General features: G+C 36.0%; 1 long non-coding RNA gene across 6 annotated transcripts in view; it reads right to left on the bottom strand.

Moving 5' to 3' along the window:
- LOC129061057 (uncharacterized) overlaps positions 1–21,735 on the bottom strand; it is a 184,388-nt gene that overhangs the window by 122,385 nt on the left and 40,268 nt on the right. For all 6 annotated transcript variants that reach the window (XR_008528037.2, XR_008528034.2, XR_008528036.2 and 3 more), the window contains exon 2: positions 2,707–2,804. This is a non-coding gene — a long non-coding RNA (uncharacterized LOC129061057). The remainder of the gene's footprint in view (positions 1–2,706; positions 2,805–21,735) is intronic.

The following is a 21,735-nucleotide window of genomic DNA, read 5'->3' as shown; positions in this document are numbered from 1 at the left end:
TGGAAGAAGATAAGGAGGCCCACTGTCACCACTGTTATTCAATATATTGGAAGTCCTAGCTAGAGCAATCAGACAAGAGAAAAAAAATCAAGGACATCCAAATTGGAAAGAAAGAAGTCAAATTATCCTTGTTTGCAGATGATATAACCTTATATTTGAAAAATATAAATTTGATGGAGACTTAAAGTTTTTCCTAAACACTCCACCAAACAACTATTAGAACTTATGAGTTCAGTAAAAGTTGTGGAATACAAAAGCAACATACAAAAATCAGCAGCATTTCTATATGCCAACAGTGAACAATCTGAAAAAGAAATTTAAAAAGTAATTCAATTTACAGTAGCCACAAATAAAATTAAATACCTAGAAATTAACTTAAACAAAGAAGTAAAAGATCTCTACAATGAAAACTATGAAACACTATGAAAATAATTGAAGAGGACACTAAAAAATGAAAAGATATTCCATGTTAATGGATTGGAAGAATCAGTATTATTAGAATGTCCACACAACCCAAAGCAATCTACAGATTCAAGACAAACCATATCAAAATAATAATGGCATTCTTCACAGAAAAAGAAAAAAAATCTAAAATTTACATGAAATCACAAAAGACTCAGAATAAGCAAAGCTATCTTAAGCAAAAAGAGCAAAAGTGGAGGAATCATATTACCTTACTTCAAATTATACAACAGAGATATAGTAATCAAAACAGCACAATATGGCATAAAAACAGACACATAGATCAATGGAACAGGATAGAGAACCCAGAAATAAATCTGGACAACTACAGTGAACTCATTTTCAATGAAAGTGCCAAGAACATACACTGGGGAAAAGATAGCCTCTTCAATAAATATCGATGAGAAAACTGAATATCCATGTGCAGAAGAATGAAAATAGACCCCAATCTCTCATCATCATTTTGATTTATACAAAAGTCAAATAAAAATGGATTAAAGACTTAAATGTGAGACCTCAAACTATGAAGCTACTACAAGAAAACATTGGGGAAATTCTCCAGGACATGATCTAGGCAAAAATTTCTAGAGTAATACCCCACAAGCAAAGGCAGCCAAAGCAAAAATGGACAAATTGCATCACAATAAATTAAAAAGCTTCTGCACAGCAAAGGAAACAGCCAAGAAAGTGAAAAGACAACCTACAGAATGGGAAAAAAATGTTTGCAAACTACCCATCCGACAAGGGATTAATAACCACAATGTACAAAGGAGCTCAAACAACTCTATAGGAAAAAAATCTAATAATCCAATCAAAAAATGGGCAAAAGATTTGAATAGACATTTCTTGAAAGAAGACATATAAATGACAAACAGGCATATGAAAAGCTTCTCAACATCATTGATCATCAAAGAAATGAAAATCAAAACTACAATGAGATATCTTCTCACCCCAGTTAAAATGGCTTTTATCCAAAAGACAGGCAATTACAAATGCTGGCAAGGAAGTGGGGAAAAAGGAACCCTTGTATATTGTTGGTGGGAAGGTAAATTAGTACAACCACTGTGGATAACAATTTGGAGGTGCCTCAAAAAACTAAAAATAGAGCTTACAACAGCAACCCCACTGCTAAGTATAAACCCAAAAGAAAGGAAGTCAGTATATCAAGGTGATATCTGCACTCCCATGTTTGTTACAGCAGTATCCATAGTTGCCAATATTTGGAAGCAACCTAAGTGTCCATCAACAGATGAATGGATAAAGAAAATGTGGTACATATACACAATGGAGAACTATTCATTCCTAAAAAATAATGAGATCCGTTTTATTTTTGCAACAACATGAATGGAACTGGAGGTGACTATATTAAGTAAAAAAATCCAGGCACAGAAAGACAAACATCGCATGTTCTCACTTATTTGTGGGATCTAAAAATCAAAACAATTGTACTCATGGAGATACAGAGTAAAAGAATGGTTACCAGAGGCTGGGAAAGGTAGTGGAGCGATGAGTGGGAAGAGGTAGAGATGGTTAAGGGGTACAAAAAAAATAGAAACAGTGAATAAGACCTACTAATTGATAGCACAACAGTGGGGCTATAGTCAATAATAATTTAATTGCACATTTTAAAATAACTAAAAAAGTATAACTGGATTGTTTATAGGACAAAGAATAAATGATTGAGTGGATGGATATTCAACTTTCCATGATACAATTATCACCTGTATCAAAACATCTCATATACCCCATAAACATGTAAACCTATTATGTGCATATAAAAATTAAAAATTAAAAAAATGTACATTTAGGAGAAAATATTTCTGTGATAATCATTCTACATAAGTACATAGCTTGTCCATTTTCAACCTTTCTTTTAATGTTGCTCATTAATATTTTATAGATTACTTTCTATTATTATTCACTAGTATTTTACATTTTTGCTGCAATTTATTACGAATAAAATAAATTTCTGTCACATTTTCTAACAGGCCATTGCTTATGTCTTAGGCTCTTTCCCCCAAAAGCAGATGCTGATCAAGGATTCATATTCATATGCAAGTAATTTATTAAGGAATTGTTCCCGGGTAAAACCAGTAAAGGAGTGGGGAAAAGGAAGGAAGGGAAGGGGTCAAAGCTAAGAAAGGGTAGAATCTCAGGCCTGCAAAAGATAACTTCCACTTGATCCTGCAGGGAACTGTGGAGTGTTAGCTGAGAGTCATGGCAAGGAAACTAGAACTGTCCTACCTCAGTATGTGTCAATCAGTGATAAATGGATGCATCCACAAAGTACACATTCCCAGCCACTTCTGGATGTCCATTCAAGCAAAGTAGGCATCAGCAACCTGAAGGTTGTTACACAAAAATAAGTGTTACAAATGCTAGCTTTTAGAGGCAAAAGCACACTAGAGCCATGGCACATAAAAATAGTAAATAAAAAATATTAAGGGGGTCTTTGCAGAATACCCAAATTGTACACTTCAGTCCAAGCCTTGAACTTCTTAGATCCACTCCCATCATATATTAAGTCCACTCCATCCAAAACAGATTCTTCAAAATCGTGGCTGATCAGAATTTCTAAGGAAAAGCTTAGAAAAAAAAATCTGCATTTGGAAAAGGAGCGCAATTGTGATTATCACCTGATGTGGTTTAAAATAATGCAGTCCTTTTCAAAGAACCATCACATTTTATATGGGCCAACAGGAAAATATCAGTGAGGATGTGAACAGCATCACTGCCTTTCATCTTTGAGGTCTTTCATGGGCTACAATTATTTGTGCAATTTCCAAAAGAGTACAGTGTTGTTTTGGGTTCAATATTCTACCTGTGAGAGCTGGCAGGGAGGGGAAGGGAAGTTCTGGCAGCTTTCACTTTTCCTTTCTGTAGTAATATCCCTCACTTCCTGGCTTAGAGAGCCAGTCTGAGGATACTTCCAATGCCAGTGCCAAGTAGGTCCATTTTAATTACACATTTAGGGTATAGAGACCCACACAGAGAGGGTCCATGGACTTACTAGACACTGGGTGATTCATACTTGGTACACACCTCCATTTCTTAACTATTATAATTGCACATTGGTATTGTGAGTAACCCAAAACTTGTGTTGGTCCCCAAAAGTTTGGATATGCCATTTTCTCCAGTGCACAATCACCCTAATAATTGTCCTCAGGTCACTTTTGACAAGGTCAGAGGAAGAGAAATGGCAGATTCCTGTGGCAGTAGAGCAAAACTCTCCTTCAATCAAGAGGCTTGAGTTCTGTAAACTGATTTAAGTCTAGAATTAGGGGGAAGGATGTGGTTCTTCATTGTGGTGACTCAAATCATGGGTTTGGCCTTTAACCTGAAAGTTTTCTTATTATGTATATCAAATAATGCTTTACTGGGTTGAACATTTACTTTGTTTTAGGCACATGTGATTGACCCCTGATAGAGGTCCATCCCACAGAGACCTCTATGGGTAAAAACTTCAACCCCAGTGCACATTATACTTAACGTGCCCACCTAGCCTCTGGCAGTTAAATGGTGCATTATCTTTATGGAAAGCCCAACTCAGTGACGGCATCTCCCAACATTATACCTGGCCTGTAGAGGGCATCCCCATTTTTCAAGAAGATGGACATTCCCCTAACTAATGAAATTTCTCAACAACTTAATGAAGGGAGCACCCTTTGGGCCCCTTCAGGAAAAAGCAAACTGTGGGAAGAACTAGTTGCATGTGATAAAGCCATTTCAGTTTGCCTATTTCTCTAAACCTTTGGATTCATTCCTCTATATTACATGAAGGAAGTTCTTGTGTCTCAACATCACTGAGTTACCACTGAGTCTAAGTTTCACTCAACCACTCAGGTAAAATGTTAGAGCCTCTTCCACCTGCCAAACTAGCAGATGAAATTCAGACTCTCTGTTAGATGTACCTGAGTCAATATATTTGGCCTTATCCATTTGTATGCATTTTGCAATGCATTTTGGAGTACAAGCTACTTCTTTCCAACTCACTTTGTAAATATCCTCCAGGGGCATGCTGAAAATTGACACTAATCATAAGATGCTAAACACAGGAAGAAGGGCTGCTTCCACTAGCAAAGAAAATTCAGAATGATCCAATTCAATGCTCAATATCATCCAAGTCTTCCCAAATATCTCTATTCCAAGTCTCAGGGTTCCACTCCTTCCCAATCAATGCCCTAACTTCACATAAGTCACTTAATTAAGGTGCAAACTCACCCTCTGCAATCCATACAATTAACTTTAGTTTCTGATTTTTTTTTCAGAGATATTATCATAGCACTTCAAGAAACAAGAGATAAATTTAGATTTTCCATAGGAATTATCTGTTTTTACCTATGGGACCTGTCTGAGAGTCCCATCACCTGAAAGTTTAAGGATGTGAGATATTTTCTTTCTAAAAGTGCTTCCTTGCACTGAGGAGCAACCATCTCATGTCACAGTGTTTTTAGTAATTATTGCAGTCATAAGAGGTAAGCACAGCAAGCATCAAGTGCTGCACACACTTGCTTCACTGAGCACTTCACCACCATCAACTGTATATGATAAGTTTGCCAATAATATGTCCTGCATATCATGACTCATGTGGATACCATTTCCTTTCAGTAAGGATCTGAGCACTGCATTCAAGCTTAGTTGAAAAGAAAACTGAACCAATCCCCAAACACAATACAAATGTTTGAAAAGACAAACACATACTGGGAGAAAACATTTGCAATGCATTTAACTATAAATGGTTAATATCTAGAATAGAAAAATGAATTTCAACAATTTATAAAAGAAGGACAAACAACACAAGAGAAAATAAGCAAGGCATATTAACTGCCAGTTGTACACAGGGAACTGGCCAAAAATATATGGTAACTTGATTTATTCAGCATTTAATATTTAAGTAGTAGTTCTCTTTATTTCTATTTTTCGACTTAAATGTAATTTATTGATATTAATATGTCAATATTAATATCTTTTGGTTAATCTCTTCTGGGTACTTTTTCCTTTTGTCATCTTTTTTGGAACCTTAAGTTATTGAGTTTAACTTGCATATAGTTGATAATTTTTAACATAATCTGTAAACCTTTTTTCAGTGGTGAGAATCATCCATTTATATTTATTGTGATTACTATTTGGAATCTTTCTACCATTTTATTTTGTGTTTGCTGTTTGTCCTGCTTTTATAGCATATTTTATTTCCTTTTATACCTTTGTCTAAGGTTAATTTCTCTTCTTTTATTTCTTTTCTCTCTTCTTTCATAATTTATGCACCTTATTTCTATTTTTCTAACGGTTTTCCTGAAAATTTTAATATGGAAATAAGGTTAGTATTTTCTTTTTCTACTCTTTCAAACAACAAAAGAGACCTTACAACACTTTAACTCTGATCAACTCATCTTTCATGATACTGTTGTGCAGCATTTTATATCTGACTTATTTAACACAAAGTTAGACATTATTGTTTTATACGTTCAATATATGTTCTATATGTTTATTTATACTTGTTATATTTTATATTCTTTAGCATGTGAGGTTCTTTTTTCTCCATTTGATATTGCATCTCATAGTCTTCCTAGGATAATATTCTTTCCTTTTGAAGTACATCCTTTTCAAGATGCTTTAGTGAGTGTCTATTAGAGATAAATTCAGTTTTTATTTGCTCTAATGTTTTTCATCATCATTCTTGAAAAAATACAAAAATGCCAGATTATTTCTCTCAACACTTGGAAAGATTCCTCTACTGTCTTCTGGCTTTGATTGTTAAGAAATTTGTTGTCAATTTTATACATGTGTAGGCTCATTTTTCTGTGGCTTTTTAGAGATCTCTCTACCTTTGGTGATCTGTTAGAAAACAAGGATGAATTTCGGTATGGATTTCATCTTTGTTACATCTGCTTAAGACTTATTTATGTTTTGTCTATGGGTGGAACTAGGGGCCATTATCCTTAGCAAACTAACACAGGAACAGAAAATCAAATACTGCATGTTCTCACTTATAAGTGGGAACTAAATGATGAGAACACATGTACACATAGCAGACAGCAACACACACTGGGGCTTTTCAGAGAAATGAGGGTAGGAGAAGGGAGAGTATCAGGAAAAATAACTAATGGGTACTAGGCTTAATATCTGAGTCATGAAGTAATCTGTACAACAAACCCCCATAACACAAGTTTACCTATGTAACAAACCTGTACTTGTACCTCTGAACTTAAAAGTTAAAAAAGAGTCATTTATGCTTCTTTAATACAAAGATTCATGCCTTTGATTGATTAGGAAAAATCTTAGGCTTTATCTGTTTAAATAGATCCTCTCTTTCCTTGTCTCAATTATTTTTTTTCTAAAAGTCCTGTTAGATATATGTTCAATTATATTTTTCATTACAAGTTCTTTTTGGTTTCTTTATAAAATATTTTTATTACATATCCTTATTTTTCATATTTTCTGTTGCAGTTGTTCTCATTCAGTGTGGCTAATTTTGTGTATGTGTTTTAATTTTGATTGTGAATTTATATCCAGAATAACTTTTTGGTGGAATGTCCACCAGGGCTGGATAAGGTTACATCCCTTTCCAGAATATTTACATTTTGCTTCTAACATAACTCAGCATCTTATTTCATGATGTTTATTTTATTCTTTCTTTCTGTTTGTTTACTTGTCTTTTGCTATGCATGCTATAATTTTGTTTGCTTTTGAAGGAACTTAAGTTCATTTCTCAGCTTGCGTTTCCCTAATCCACAGAAATAGTGTAAATGTGAACACCAAACCAATGTGGGTACACACTCCCAGAACCTTTTTATTGTTCGCCCACTGAAAGTAGTAACCAAAACAAATAAGTATTTTTGTATTTTACCTTTCTTCCTAAGAAGTTTTTCTTTGGTTGTTCTTGTTTGTTTTGCTTGGCTTTTTTCCATCTACTCTTTTATTAATATTTTAGCCCTTTTAATTTTCAACTTTCTTCAAGAGCTTTATTTTCAACCTCTCTCTGTTTGCCTAGGTCCAAGGCCTGGTCTTCTGGGAAAATAGTTTTTCTGAAACTATTCGGCTGGGTAGTTATAGATTTCAGTTCTATTTCCCAATCAGTTTGCTAACTCTCTTTTTTTTAACTCACAAGGATCCCCTTACATTATAGTCAACACATTAAAAAAAAATGGTTTTACTTTATCCACATAGAAATGTGAATTTTAGTGAGGCTTTTCCAGACATGTATTCTGCATTATTGCCAGAAATAGCAACCCTGCAATTTTAATTTTAAATTCATCTTTGATTCAAGAGTTCCTTAGAGGATAACTTTTAATTTCTAAGAAGTTGTGAATACTATTGTTTGATTCTGAGTTTTATTCAAGCGTTATTCTAAAATATGACCTGTACATTTCCCAAATTGGGGAATTTATTGGGATTTCTTGTATGGCCTACTGAGAGAGGAGTGCTGGGAAGGGAAGAGGGTGGTGCGTTTAAATGATACAGAACGGGAGAAGGGAAGTGCTGGCTAGAGGAGGGCATGGTCTCTAGCTAGGGCTTCACCCTGGGACCTGTGCCCACAGACCTAGGTGAGGACAGGCGCTCCTGACTTGACACCCAATGTTGAATTTTCCAAGATCACCCTGGCCCACCACACCCCATCCTGGGCCTATAAATATAACCCGAGACCCCCTTGGGCAGACACACAAGCGGCGGGGGTCGTGAGGAACACATCGGCAGAAGAAGACACAGGCGGCTAGACGTTGGAGGGGCGCACACCAGCAGAAGAACACACGACAGACACCGGCAGGCAGGCAGGCCATCAACAGGGGGAACTATGCGGAGTTTGGCTGGTGTAGTCAAAGGAGAGCCCAGCCCGCAGAGAGGCCTCCAGGGAAAAACCATCTCCCTCTGGCTCCCCCATCTGCTGAGAGCTACTTCCACTCACTAAAACCTTACACTTACTCTCCAAGCCCAGGTGTGATCCGATTCTTCCAGCACACCAAGGCAAGAACCCAGCATATGGAAAGCCCTCTGTCCTTGCGACGAGGTAGAAGTTCTAATTGAGCTGGTTAACACAAGCCTATAGACGGCAAAACTAAAAGAGCACCCTGTAACACACGCCCACTGGGGCTTGAGGAGCAGTAAACATTCACCCTTACATACTGCCATGGGGTCGGAGTCCCACAGCCTGCCGGTCTATACACTCCCCGCCCGTCTGTACACTCCCCTAGAGGTTTGAGCAGTGGGGCACTGAAAAAGCGAGCCAGTCCCCCTGTCGCACACCCTGAGAAGGGGACAAGGGAAATTTTTCCGTTTCATTACTGTGTCATCAATTTGATAAACATTTTAAGAAAAAATGAAAAGGATGAAACATTTTTAAAGAAAGAAATGTCAATTGTCATTCTAATAATTAAATCTGTTATATTATGTATGCTTACTTATTTTATGTCCAATCACCTGTCAAAAATTGAAAGTGGTGATAACATGTCCTGAAATGATTGCATTGTTTTACTTTTTTTCCTTCTTCTCTAGCAGTTTCTGTTCTGTATATGTCAAAACCATGTTATTTGCTCCTTGGAGTTTGATTCTATTATATCTTCAGTGTGGATAGTAACTTTTATCTTTCTTCCCTTTGCTGGTTCTGTTTTGGAATTATGTTTTAATGAATATTAATAGTCTCACTCCTTTAGTTCTTATTTGCTGAATATACCTTTGTCCCTCCTTTTATTGTTTACTTTTTTGTTATTTTTGTTTTGGAGTAACTCTCGTGTATAGTGCATATTTAGATACACTGGAGTTGCCACATTTTAATCTTTGTGATTTAATAGTGAGTTTAATCCTTTTAAATTTATGGTTGTATCTGAAACATTTAATCATATGAACATCACTGTATTTCATGCACGGTTTATTTTCTGGTTTCTTTGTTTCCTTTGACTTGTTTTTCCCTATATGGATATTTTGTTTGCTTAATTTCTATAGCAGTTTAGAAGCCACCCTGTTTTATGTTTCTACTGATTACTTAAAAATTTAATATTTAAAATGTATACTGTAATATATACATTTAAAATTGTCTACATCAGTACAGAAGTGTTATCTATTGACTTCCTCCTATGATAGATGAGAAATGAAGCATGCTTTACTTCCTCTACCCAAGCCACCAACCCAAACCCACTTGTTAGTTTTAATAAACAATATTCTGGATGATTAGGTTCAATTTAATATTAATGTATACAATGTATCTTTTTGTTTATAATTGTTTTTATATTTACCTGAATTTTTATAGCTGTTGATTAAATACAACAACGTTCAAATAGTTTCAATGCTTACCAGCTGTATACTATAACTTCCTCATTTTTGTGATATCTATTTTAATCTTTTGTTTGGTGAAATATTTTTTTCAAAAGTGAATGTGGACAGTGTATTTTCTGAGAATCATCATGTGATAAAAGAACTTTCTGTTGCCAAAGCCCAAGACCAATAATTTGGCTTGGTATAGGGATTTTCAGTGGTAACATTTTCTCTTGAAAAACACTATTTTATTTTTTTCCACCATGCATTTAGTAATGAAAGGACAATTCTGATGTCAGCATTTAAATAATTTTGTATTTTAATGTGATTTTAAAATTATCAGATCAGAGATCCAGTTGTTTTGAAGGAAACAGTGAGGGTATCAGAACCCTGCATAATAATTCAGGTACCAGCCTTTGCCTCTCTTCCATTTCTTCTGTGTTGTCTTCTCTTGCAAAACAAACAAGACTTTGCAGGATAAGGCTTTTACTATACGCATAGCTGCCGACACCTGAGAGGTGTGGTGCCACCAGGGCCCACGTATGTCATCCTTTATGCTGTCAACTCTGTGCTTAATTTGAACTGTCTATGCTAGAAAGAATTTCAGCAGCCTTCCAATTCTACTGGTGGCAACCAGAATAATACATTCAACAAACAGAAAAGCAATCCAAGTTGTCTGCCCCTGAAGACTACAAGTCTACTTTGCCTCCATCATTCACTTCCTGGTTTAGGTAATGAAAACTATTTTCTTCCCAATACCCAGTCTTCCATATTCATGTATACTTATGAATCTAACTTTTGCTCTTCATAAAAGGAGATGTGTGGCCCAGGCTCTAGTCTTGCAGTACCAGCACAAAGCAAAAACTCCTTAGCACAAAAGCAGATCACAGAGATCCATGGAATACCTTCTGAATGGGTCTATTTTGACTTTGATTGAACTACACTTTGGTTTTCTATACCATCTGCCTTTCTGAAGGACATTAAAGGAAACCATTCTATGAAACTCACACATTTATTTGTGGTAAGATATTGGTGACGGTAGCTTTAATTATGCTGCACAGTAAGGCTGTCACCTGCAGGTCCAGCCTTAACCTGGATTTTAAAACCCATCTTTTCCTTAAGCAGATAAATTTTAAATCCTGTTCTTGTGTTATGTCTTAACCTTCAATTTTACACTATTGTCTCGTAACTCAATTTTAGTAACTGAATCATGCTCTAGTAAGGCTATATCTTTCCCAGCAGGTCTTTGTTCTGTCTTGTCCTTACCAGTCTTCCTGGGTATTACGGTGCTTTCCATAAACTCAAAATTATATGACAGAATGGTTTCTATCTGGTGCTAGAGGGACTGCCCTGAGATTAGCCCTTCCTGGCCAGTACTTCTCAGCTTCCTGTTCTCCGTGCATTTCTTGCTCATTGGCTGCAGCTTTCATCAGAGCCTGCTCATTTCCTACCAAGTGCGCACTTCAGGGGATTTCCCAGATACTTTGCCGTAACTCAGTGGACTTAATGTGTTCCCAAGAACTTACATTCCTAAGTCCAACCTGTTCCGCCATCCACCAAGCCCTCAGTTCTGATATCACACTTATTTTTTACCAGAACGAAGGCAATTTTCAATTATCTGGATTTGCCTATGGGTATCTAAAGTTTTATGCAGCAGCAATAAGTATTTGCAAAGGCATTAACTGAATATGCTATAATGTACGAGGGGAGGTTTTTCAGGCTCATTGCCGGTCATCTGATACTAAAATCTGGTTTGTTAAAATTGAGATGGTGCCTACTTCATACCACATGATTTTACCTGCTATTAGCAATTGACTGTGCTTAGACAAATGTTTTTCATTTTCCTTAATCATTCTCACAAAGGAAATGAATAAGTAGCTATTCTTCACCACACAAATAAGCAAGAAACACAAAAATAGCTCAATCTCTTTTGTTTACCTCTAAGTAAACCTTAACAATATTTCTACAAGGCTTTCCCAGTAAGTAGAAATTTATTGTTATTTTTATTGTGTTTAAGTCAAGAAATGTCTATAAAACCCTGGAGGGATGAAATTTTTCAGAAATTCTCTCTGAATAGTCCCTTTAGAAAGTATGAATTGAAAATATCTAATTTCAATCTGATAATAAAAGGATAAAACAATCTGACCCTTTCAATAAACAATTGTTTTGTTTCCATGTTAGTCATTTTATCTTCTTGAATCTTGAGCTTCTATGATGACTTTGCACATAGTTACTTCTATTTATCAGTAAGCATTTATTGAGTGCCTTCTACCAGTAAGATCCTTTGCTAAGCACTTCATTTATGCAACCTCACTCCATTTCACATTAGACATCCAAGACAAGATCATCATCACCATTTTGTAGATGAGAAAATTGACCCAGATAGCTTCCTAGTGCCTCTCACTGTCAAATGGAACTCTAACACAAGCATTCGGGATAGGTAAGGAAAAGAGACCTCATCACTAATATGGAAATATTGACCTGGAGCATAGTGATGCTGTAAAAAATATATGTGTTTTATTTTATTTAAAAATAAAACCATCAGGCACTGTTCTATTTTTTTAATTAGTGGGCATAATTTATAAAAAGTAACTCATTTGGTCTTCATAACAACAGAAGCAATGTTATTATCTCCATTTTAAACATTAGAAAACTGAGGTACAGAAAAATTGAGTAACATGCTCAAGATAGGAAGTGGTGAAGCAAAATTTCAGATCTCAGCAGGCAGGCTTCATGGTTTATCCTTGTCTTCACCATGCTAAAAACAATGTTAGGATAACATAGGCAACTCTGTGCAGATGGATAACCAGTAGTAATATTTCTTCATAATCTTTCCCACAGATTTGAGAATTTTGAATTTTGCATGTAGCTCCACTGATGAAGAATAACAATGTTTTATGAACATTTGTCAGGTCTTTTAAAATGTATAGTGAAGGATAAAAATCACTGACTGGTAAAGGAAGTTAAAATGAATGTTCATAGTGCTTTCTCCTTTGGAAAAGATACTTTCTAAGAAATGCATTATTCATTTGGGAGATTATAACAAAGCTGGGACATTTGAATGAAACATATTCATAGAATTATTGAATTTTAAATACAAAATGTAAAAAAGAGAACAGTACCCAGCAGTTGTTGTCTGCAGAAAAATTTTAAATCACTCTAGCTTTAAATCTTACATTCATACATCTTCAGCAATAATGAAGAGTTGTTTATTTGTAAATAAGTGAAATAAATTCCATCTCATGAAATGTACTATTAAAGGCGGCACCAGAATACATGTTTTAAAATTTATTTTATTCATTTATATTTTGCATTTTTGTATCTCCCTGCTTTTCCTTAGGAATTTATTTCTTGGACCTCTATTCAGTCAGTGTCTGCCCCTTGTGGTAAGCTGAGGAGGCAGCAGTCAAATGCCTGTGTTCGTGCAGGTTACAGTGTGTGGGGGGCCCCTGCAGTTCAGCACAGAGCCAACCCTCTGGTTTTCTTAGAAGGTGTGGCAGGTTCAGTGGAGGACTAGGGGAAGGGAAAATAGCAGCTGAGATGCCCCCTGAAGGGAGCTACAGCACGGCAGGGCCTGACGCTGGCATCATTTTGGGGCATCTGTGATTGCAGCTGGGAAACACGCTTGCCCAGGAAACAATCACGATGGAGTAGAGAGGCTTGCTGTTTCCTCTTTGTGTCTGGGAGACCACATTATTGCTTAGGCTTTTAAGGTTTGAAGGGAAGTGAGCTTATTTGACCTGGCAGAGACCATAATTGATCAATCTGTCAGATACATATTTGTTAGAGTGTGGTTGTGCTTTGTAGAAAAACATAAATCAAAATGGTGACTTCATATATTTAATATTTGACTTTATTTACAAATAGCATGTTAATTATCCACAGAGAGATATACACCTAGCTAAAATGCACAGTTATGCTAACACCAAATAGAAAGTATTTTTCTTTTTTCCCAATGCTGATATTCTGGAAATGTCTTTATTAAATTTTTTTGTTAACACATTGAATACATTTGTAAGCAGCCTGGAGAAAATGAGAGGTTAAAGGAAGTGAAGAAAGATGGAATATATTCACACTGACTCTGAATGAATATATTTCACCTCTATTCATTGCTTATAATTCATTTTTTCTGTTGTGACAAGATCCTAGTTATGGAAATACTGTTGACTTCAGCTTAGAAATGGAAACTTAGATACCTGACTTTAGTCAAGTGTGTTGGGAAGAAGCAGGACAGCTCGCAGCCTTGTGAAGCAATGGGAGGCAATATATCAACTGAGCAGTTATGAGTCCTGGATCCACTCCCAGGTGTCTCACTCATCTGCTCCACGGCCTTGGCTCATTTGCTTAACCTTTGTGCCTGACAATTTCCACAGCCACAAAATGGGGTTGATTACATTACTGTGTGAGAAAATTTTCAGACACTTTAAAGTGGGGTACAGAGACAACAGATAAACACAGTGATCCCAGGGACTGCTCCTCCCCAGATTGTCCTGCTAAGTGCTTTTACCACACAAAAAAGTATGGGGTTGAGGAGACACAGGGAAACTTTTGGAGATGATGGATATGTTTATTATCTTGATTGTGGTGATAGTATTGCCAATGTATTCATAGATCCAAACACATCAAACTGCACATATCAAACGTGCAGTTTTTTATTTATGAATTATATCTCAAGCCATTTAACAGAGAAGGAGAGACAGGACTCAGTAAGCTACGAATAAGCATGATTGGGAAGGATACTTACAAGATGCTAGACATTTAAGAGGCGGGATGTTCTGGGAGATCCAAAACTCATCATCACTGAGGGCAGCCTGCTCTGTAAGGACTTGATCTGCCTGCAGGAAACAGTTGGATAATTTCCTTCCTTCCCCTTCCACACCCACATAATATTAGTGAAAAAAAATTGGAAGACTTGATTTTCCTAGGGGGAATATTAAATCATAGATGACAGAAAGAAAATATAACCTCACAATATTATACCTACTCTATTTTCATACATGTGTAAAGCAACAAGCAGTCATTCTCAAACATGAAATATATCAAGGATTCTAGAACCCAAAGATCCTTCTCAAATAAACTATTTGACAATAAAATTTAGCAAGTTAAGCAATACATCAAAACAAAGAAATATGAAAAGGAGATGTGTCAGCAATGAATTTATGGTTACAAAAAAGAATATAAGTTTTATAAATTGGACAATATAAAAACACAACTTAAGAAAAACTGGGACCTAAGAGAGGAGGTCTGAAAGTATAATTATATTTGCAAAGCATGGCATCAATCAATGTTGTCCAAAATTAAAATATAAAGTTAAAATAACACAATTACTCAAACTTTAAAAAAAATCAAAACAAGATTATTATTTCATAGCTGTTAATTAAAATGATGTGGCATCTATAGTAGGACAAGATTTTAAGCACTTGATGTACGAAGACACAACATGTGATCCCACAAAAACCATGACACACAGCTGATTAAATCTTTGATTTTCAACTATAAAACATACAAAGCTGCCTACTTACTTTGCTCCTTCCCTTTTAGAATCCATATATTTGGGTGCTCCCTCTGGTGGTTGAATAAAATATAATTTTCATATTAGTAATGCTAAGAATTTTTAAATAAAATATAAAGCTATGATCTACATTGAAATTACTTCCTGTAGACTATGAAAGCCTTCTTATTTTTAAGATATGATACACATAGTGGTATGGTGATGACAGTGATTTATGATGATGATGATGATAAAAAGAATTCTTTTTATTCAACTCTTTGACTAGTGTTTATTGCCACAACAGTAGATAATGTGTTTGGAAACAACCTGGCAAAAACAAGCAGAGAAGGCAAATTTGTTAGAAACAAATTGTATGTTTTTAAATAGTGCAAAATTTTAAAATTAAATTCTAGAAAGTAAAATGGAAATTGAGAAAACATCCTGGGACTCACAAACAGTACAAAGTATAACATCTATTCCAAAGTATAACAAACAACAAACAGGGCATCAAGAACAATGAAGATACTACATAATAACATTTTCATTATTACAACAAATGTGTCTCAACAACTTTTTGTTTTACCTAATTCTTCTGTCAATTCTTCTGCAGAGTAGCAAGCAGAATGAAGTATTTCAGTGATACACTTCTTAACCCTAAAATCTCCTGGGGGAATTCTAATGTGCAGCCTCTGCCCTTTAACTGGATCAGGTCTTGTCATTGTCTATAGCCCTCTACCATTACTACCTAGGACTGAGTACTCACACAATGATGCCAGGAAGTACTTTGCCATCGCCAAGCCCTGGTGATTGATCCTCTAAGCACAGGACCTGACTTTCTCCTGAAATGCTGACTCCCACTCCATAGTCTGCCGTGTCCCTTTGCCTAACGCTTTGTTTCCCACTAGGATTTGAAGGATTTTCTGAACTCTGGGTCGTGTGCCTGAGTCCAGAGAACATATGTAGGTCAATCCTTTTCTTTTTGAGTCAGTACCATAGGATGAGGGTCCTGCTATCAAGGCTTAGCACTCTAGGAAAGACTGACAGCCTGGCACCACCTTTCCAACCATGTTGTGAATCACACTTTTTGTGCCCTCACTTGTAGGATGGTATCACTTGGTGTGCACACCTCCAGAATTAGGAATGAGAGGGATTCAGTATGCCAGTTACTCTGGTCACAACTCCTTCCGGTCATACCCTCCAATGAGGTAGTTTTGACAGTGAGGTCAGTGTTCTCAACCCAACTCTGGCTGAATCCCCAGATTCCAACAAGACCTCAGCCAGCCTAATGCCAAAGATTCAGTTGGGATACCTGCATCCAAGCATATAACTCCAAATTATTTCTACCACAACAACATTGAGAGTTAGTATGAGAAAAACATTCTAAAAACAGTAAATCCCATGTACATTATATATTAACAGCAATTAGCTTTGCATTTCCATTAATACAGTAGTCCTATCAGATACACTGTGTGTTAAATAGAATCTGTGGGTCTTCCTGAGATTCTGACTATCATGACTAAATGTTGTCAAACAAAATGTGCTAAATCCTGAAGCAGCCATTGGCAGGGCTCACTCCCAAATAGCTAGTCAAACTAACTATCAAAGCAATAGCACTTGGTAGACGTAGGTAAAAGGTGCTTTGTTGCAACAGGTTTTCCAAAGAGAAAGTGTGAAACAATAAGATTCTGTCATCATTTTAATATTTTTAGTGTATCTAAAAGAATATCTGCCTATCAAAATAAATAAGGGACAATGGAGAATTAGCATACAATGGAGAATTAGCATACAAAGTTCTACTTGGCTTTGTATTTCTGATGTTTGCAAGAGATATGCCCTAATGAAATCTGTCCGAAGGGGTTGTGCCATGTCACAGTTTAATGTAACGGGCTGCTAATATGTAGGCACAATGCCCTTCTTTTTCTGGCTAGATGCATTTATGTTAGTCAAAATGTAGAACAAGTCTGCCCTTAATCACAAAGTTTGCTAAAACACAACTAAGTAGAAAAGTCAGTGTGCCTTTATGCCTTTAAATACCGAGATTGGCATCTCCACAGTAGATGTGGGCATATGTGTGTTCACATCTATTTTTCAGTATTGTCTGATTTCATCCTCACAGGCCATTCGTTTCACCTACCTTATAACTTTTCCCACATACAAAATTCTTTAGCCCCTAAAAAAAAAACCTTCTGTGGAAAATGTGGCCTAATGGTTTCTGTTAACATGAACTTATGCAAACAAAAATTGTCTTCTAAAAATTTTCACATTCTATTCACAGAAAAATATAGTAGCCAAATGAGTGCCTCCATTGGGACTACTGGTATAAGCTTCAGACTTTCTCCTAAATCATATTATCTGCCAAGAGCCAAGTGACACATCCTACTATGCAGCCTCACAACACATGTGACTCAAAGCCGTGTGTCAGCAATATTACCAGTCACCACACTGGGCAATTAGGGGGTTGTTCTTGATTTATCAAAACTGTGAATGTTTGCTGCTTCAAGGTGGAGGGTTCTGCTGCTGTAATTCACAACCTTTATGGGCTACAGCTCATATGCTGTCTTAGTTCATTCTGTGCTTCTATAACAGAATATCTGAGACTGAATAATTTGTAATAAACAGAAATATGTTTTCTTAAAGTTCTGGAGGTTGAGAAATCCAAGATCAAGAGGCTGGCACCTGGTGAGAGCCCTCTTGCTGCATCATCCCACGGCAGGAGAGCAAAAGAGCACTCAGGTGAGAGACAGATAGGAAAGGAGGCCAACCACATCCTTTGATCAGGAATACACTCCTGCAATAATGGTATTATGCCACACATGAAGGCAGATCCCTCATGGCCTAGTTTTATCTTAAAGGTCCCACCTCTCAACACCATTGCATCGGGATTGTTTCTAACAAGTAAACTTTGGGGGACACAGTCAAATCACAGCATATGCTAAATAGCAACAACAGAGACATTCCATTCCCAGGTCAATTTCCAACAGAGTAGTTAAAATTTTTTCCCTTTCCTCCCACTTGAGAGAATATGTCAGAAATCAGTGACAATGACATCATAATAAGCATAACCTAGAACATGTTACATTTTGTATTTTTAAAAACCATATAATATCACAAACTTAGAAATATTAGTAACTTGCAACATATTCTCACAGTGACTCACAATACATCCTATGTTACAAGAGCATGTTTTAAAAGTGTTGGTCTATAGGTTTCATTGTAAAGCAATGGGATTTTTATAGCACTTTAAGTGCATTTTTCATTCAATTCTCACAATATCCTTATAAAGTAGCAAGTGAACATATCATTTCCCTCGTATTAAAATTTCCTTTCACACATTTATGGGATCAAGAATTAAGCATGGGCCAAATATTTGCTGCACAGATACAGGAGAAGGGAGGGAGGGATTACTTTTATAATTAAATTTGCAAGGCTAACAAATTTTAGAAGACTTTTTATTTCTTCTTAACTGCTTCACCTATAATTGGGAAATGATGCTGTTATACCAGTAGTTTTTGGTGTTTGTTATACTAATTTATTTTTCCTTTCTGATAATTTATAGAAAAAATAAAGGCACTAAATTAAATAAGTTCTAGGAAATACTGCATATTATGTCTGTCTTGTAAGTTCACAATGTTCTTTTGCATATTCATGGTGCTGAAAAGTCTTTCAGTAAGAAACAACAGACACTGGGGTCTATCTGAGGGTGGAGGGTGGGAGGAGGGAGAGGAGCAGAAAAGACAACTACTGGGTCCTGGGCTTAATACCTGGGTGATGAAATAATATGTCAAACAAACCCCTGTGACACCTGTTTACCTATGTAACAAATGTTCATATGTAACTCCAAACCTAAAATAAAGGTTAAAAAACAAAACAAAAAAATTAACAACCAAGCTCCCTATCTGAAAAAAAAGTCCTTCAGTAAAGAATCATGTTTAATTTTGTTTCACTTCTGTTATTAACATTTTTTGACCATGGAAACTTTTGCTCCTGTAAATGCTGTTAACATGATTTGGAACCGACTTCTGTAGAACATATTTTGAGAACTGCTACATGAAGTGTTAACTGTCTCAGGGTTCAAATAATCAAGCGCCCTATAGATGTTTTACTCACTTGTTTTTATATAAAAGAAAAAAATAGATTACTTCTTATGAGAATTTCTTATAAAGGATTCCTCCAAGAAACTGAGAGAGATAACCAAAAATGAATACAAATGAGAAACAAAATGTTCTTCAATTCTTAAACCAATAAATACTGCCAATGATACACAGGTTGAGCATCCCTAATCCAAAAATTCAAAATCCATAATGCTTCAAAATCTGAAAATTTTGAGCAGTGACATGACACCACGAGTGGAAAATTTCACACCTGACCTCATGTGATGGATCGCAGTCAAAGCACAGACGCACAGCACACAGTTTACCAAGCATCCCCAAGAGAAAAAAGACCCCCCCACCACCCGCTTCTGCTGCAATGTATCTTTTCTGAGCACATCATGACAGTTATACCAAACAACCACAGATAATCCACATGAGTGGCTGAGATAGTGACACCTTTGCTTGCTGATGATTTAATGTACACAAATTTGTTTCATGTACAAAATTATTAAGAATAATGTATAAAATTACCTTCAGATGAGGGTCATGGGGTGTGTATGAAACATCAATGAATTTTGTGTTTAGACTCAGGTCCCATCCCCAATATATCTCATTATGTATATTCAAATATTTCAAAATCGAAAAGAAAACCTGAACTCTGAAACACTGAGGTCCCAAGCATTTCAGATAAGGGACACTTACTGTGTATCCCAACTTTCTGGCAGGAATCTCTGCTAGATACAGTAAATTTGAATCAGCGTGAAGAAAAACATCAAAGATTGATATGCAACTTCCCTTCCTGAAAATGTGCAGTTTTCAGGGAAGTAATTAGAGCAAATTCTGACACTTCTCACTAACAGTAAGTAATTGGAGAACTGGCTGGAAGCACAGACAGCTTTGGGGGAAATGGGTCTCTGCCATAGACTGTCGCTGCCCCAAGCTAATCAAACTCAGAAAAATGAACAACCACTCCTCAGTATATTGTTATTGTTTGTTTCTTCATTGATTCCACTTTTCTTAAAAGTAACTATTTTCTCCAACATGGCAATGGGAAAGGGATCGTCAGAATCTAGAGACTTTTGAAGCAAGATTGAGCAATTTTCACAGATGTAAAAGTTATTATTCAAGAAATGGGAGAAAAAATGTAGCTTCAGCACACTGAAAGCCCATAGGCCCCAGGGCTTTTAACCAACCTGATTTATAATCTACCTAGTTAATATACCTCAATAATCTAAAATCAAAGGCATACTCCTTAGTACCTTCAATGCAGGCCACACACAACCCACTCCCCTCTTCTCCTCCTAGCTCCCTCCACCAACCCACACACACTAGACCTCACACAACACAATAGAACTGAAATTTGGTGCATTCTTTCCCAGCAAATATATAAAGAAAAAATGCAGAAATAAAGCTTTGCATGGCCATAGCTCTTTTCCTACCTGCCCAGGTGCAGCATGACTGAATTTATATTTAAATTCGAAGGATGCATTAAAATGGCAGCCAGGTAAACAGGAGAAACCATGAATGATCTATCCATGTTATTTTAGGAACAAAAGCTGTGTTGTACAGTCTTTATTCAAAATGAGTACAAGCAAAAAAAAATGTTTTAAAAATATGGCAGAAAGCACAGCATGCAACATAGATTAGGCATATTCTTTGCAAATAGATTTATTTCAGGAAAGAGGATAAAATTTTAAGGAGAAACTGTAGTGTCAAGGTAATTATAAAGCTATACAATAATATAAGCTATCATATACAGATAATTCCCCATTTTTCAAGTTCCCAGGAAAGTTACTAACTCTGTGTAAAGTATTCAACCCCGTTCATATAAGTTTAAAAATCTGTTTGAAAGACATTTTTTTGTGGAAAAATATAAGTGGACCAAAATAAATCAATAATAAAAGAAAGCTGACAAAGCTATTACAGAACAACAAAGTGTTATAGAAGAATTCTTTCAGATTTCAGGGAAGAGTTTACTTCTATGAGCTCAGAGGAAGAAGGAAGGCTTCACATGATTTTATACAAAATTCATGTAACCCCGAAGCAAAACTCAACCAAAACAACCTACAAATAATAAAACCACAGACCCATTTCAACATAAATTTAACAGCAAAAATTAGTAATAAGATGTTAATATTTGTAATCCATTGCTGTACTGAAATTCTATTAATGACCAACTGATGTTCATTGCAGAATATAAAAACATTTGTTAATATAATTTCTCCCACAAATAGACTGAGGAAAAGAATCTGTAGTCACCATATGTTCTAAAACGTCATCAAACGCCTATTCAACTTTTTTTAAAACTTCTTAATAAAGACCTTTAGCATATTTTTTAAAGGAAAAAAAAGCTTAAACTAACAGCGAGAAATTTTCTCTCTCACCATTGCTATTAATATTCTTCTAGGAAAGCTAGCCAAAGGAATCACTGAAAAATGTTTTCCA

This window comes from Pongo abelii, chromosome 7 (genome assembly GCF_028885655.2).
Source record: "Pongo abelii isolate AG06213 chromosome 7, NHGRI_mPonAbe1-v2.0_pri, whole genome shotgun sequence".
In the NCBI taxonomy this organism is placed as follows: Eukaryota; Metazoa; Chordata; class Mammalia; order Primates; family Hominidae; genus Pongo; species Pongo abelii.
This window is presented reverse-complemented; position numbering and strand designations above follow the sequence as displayed.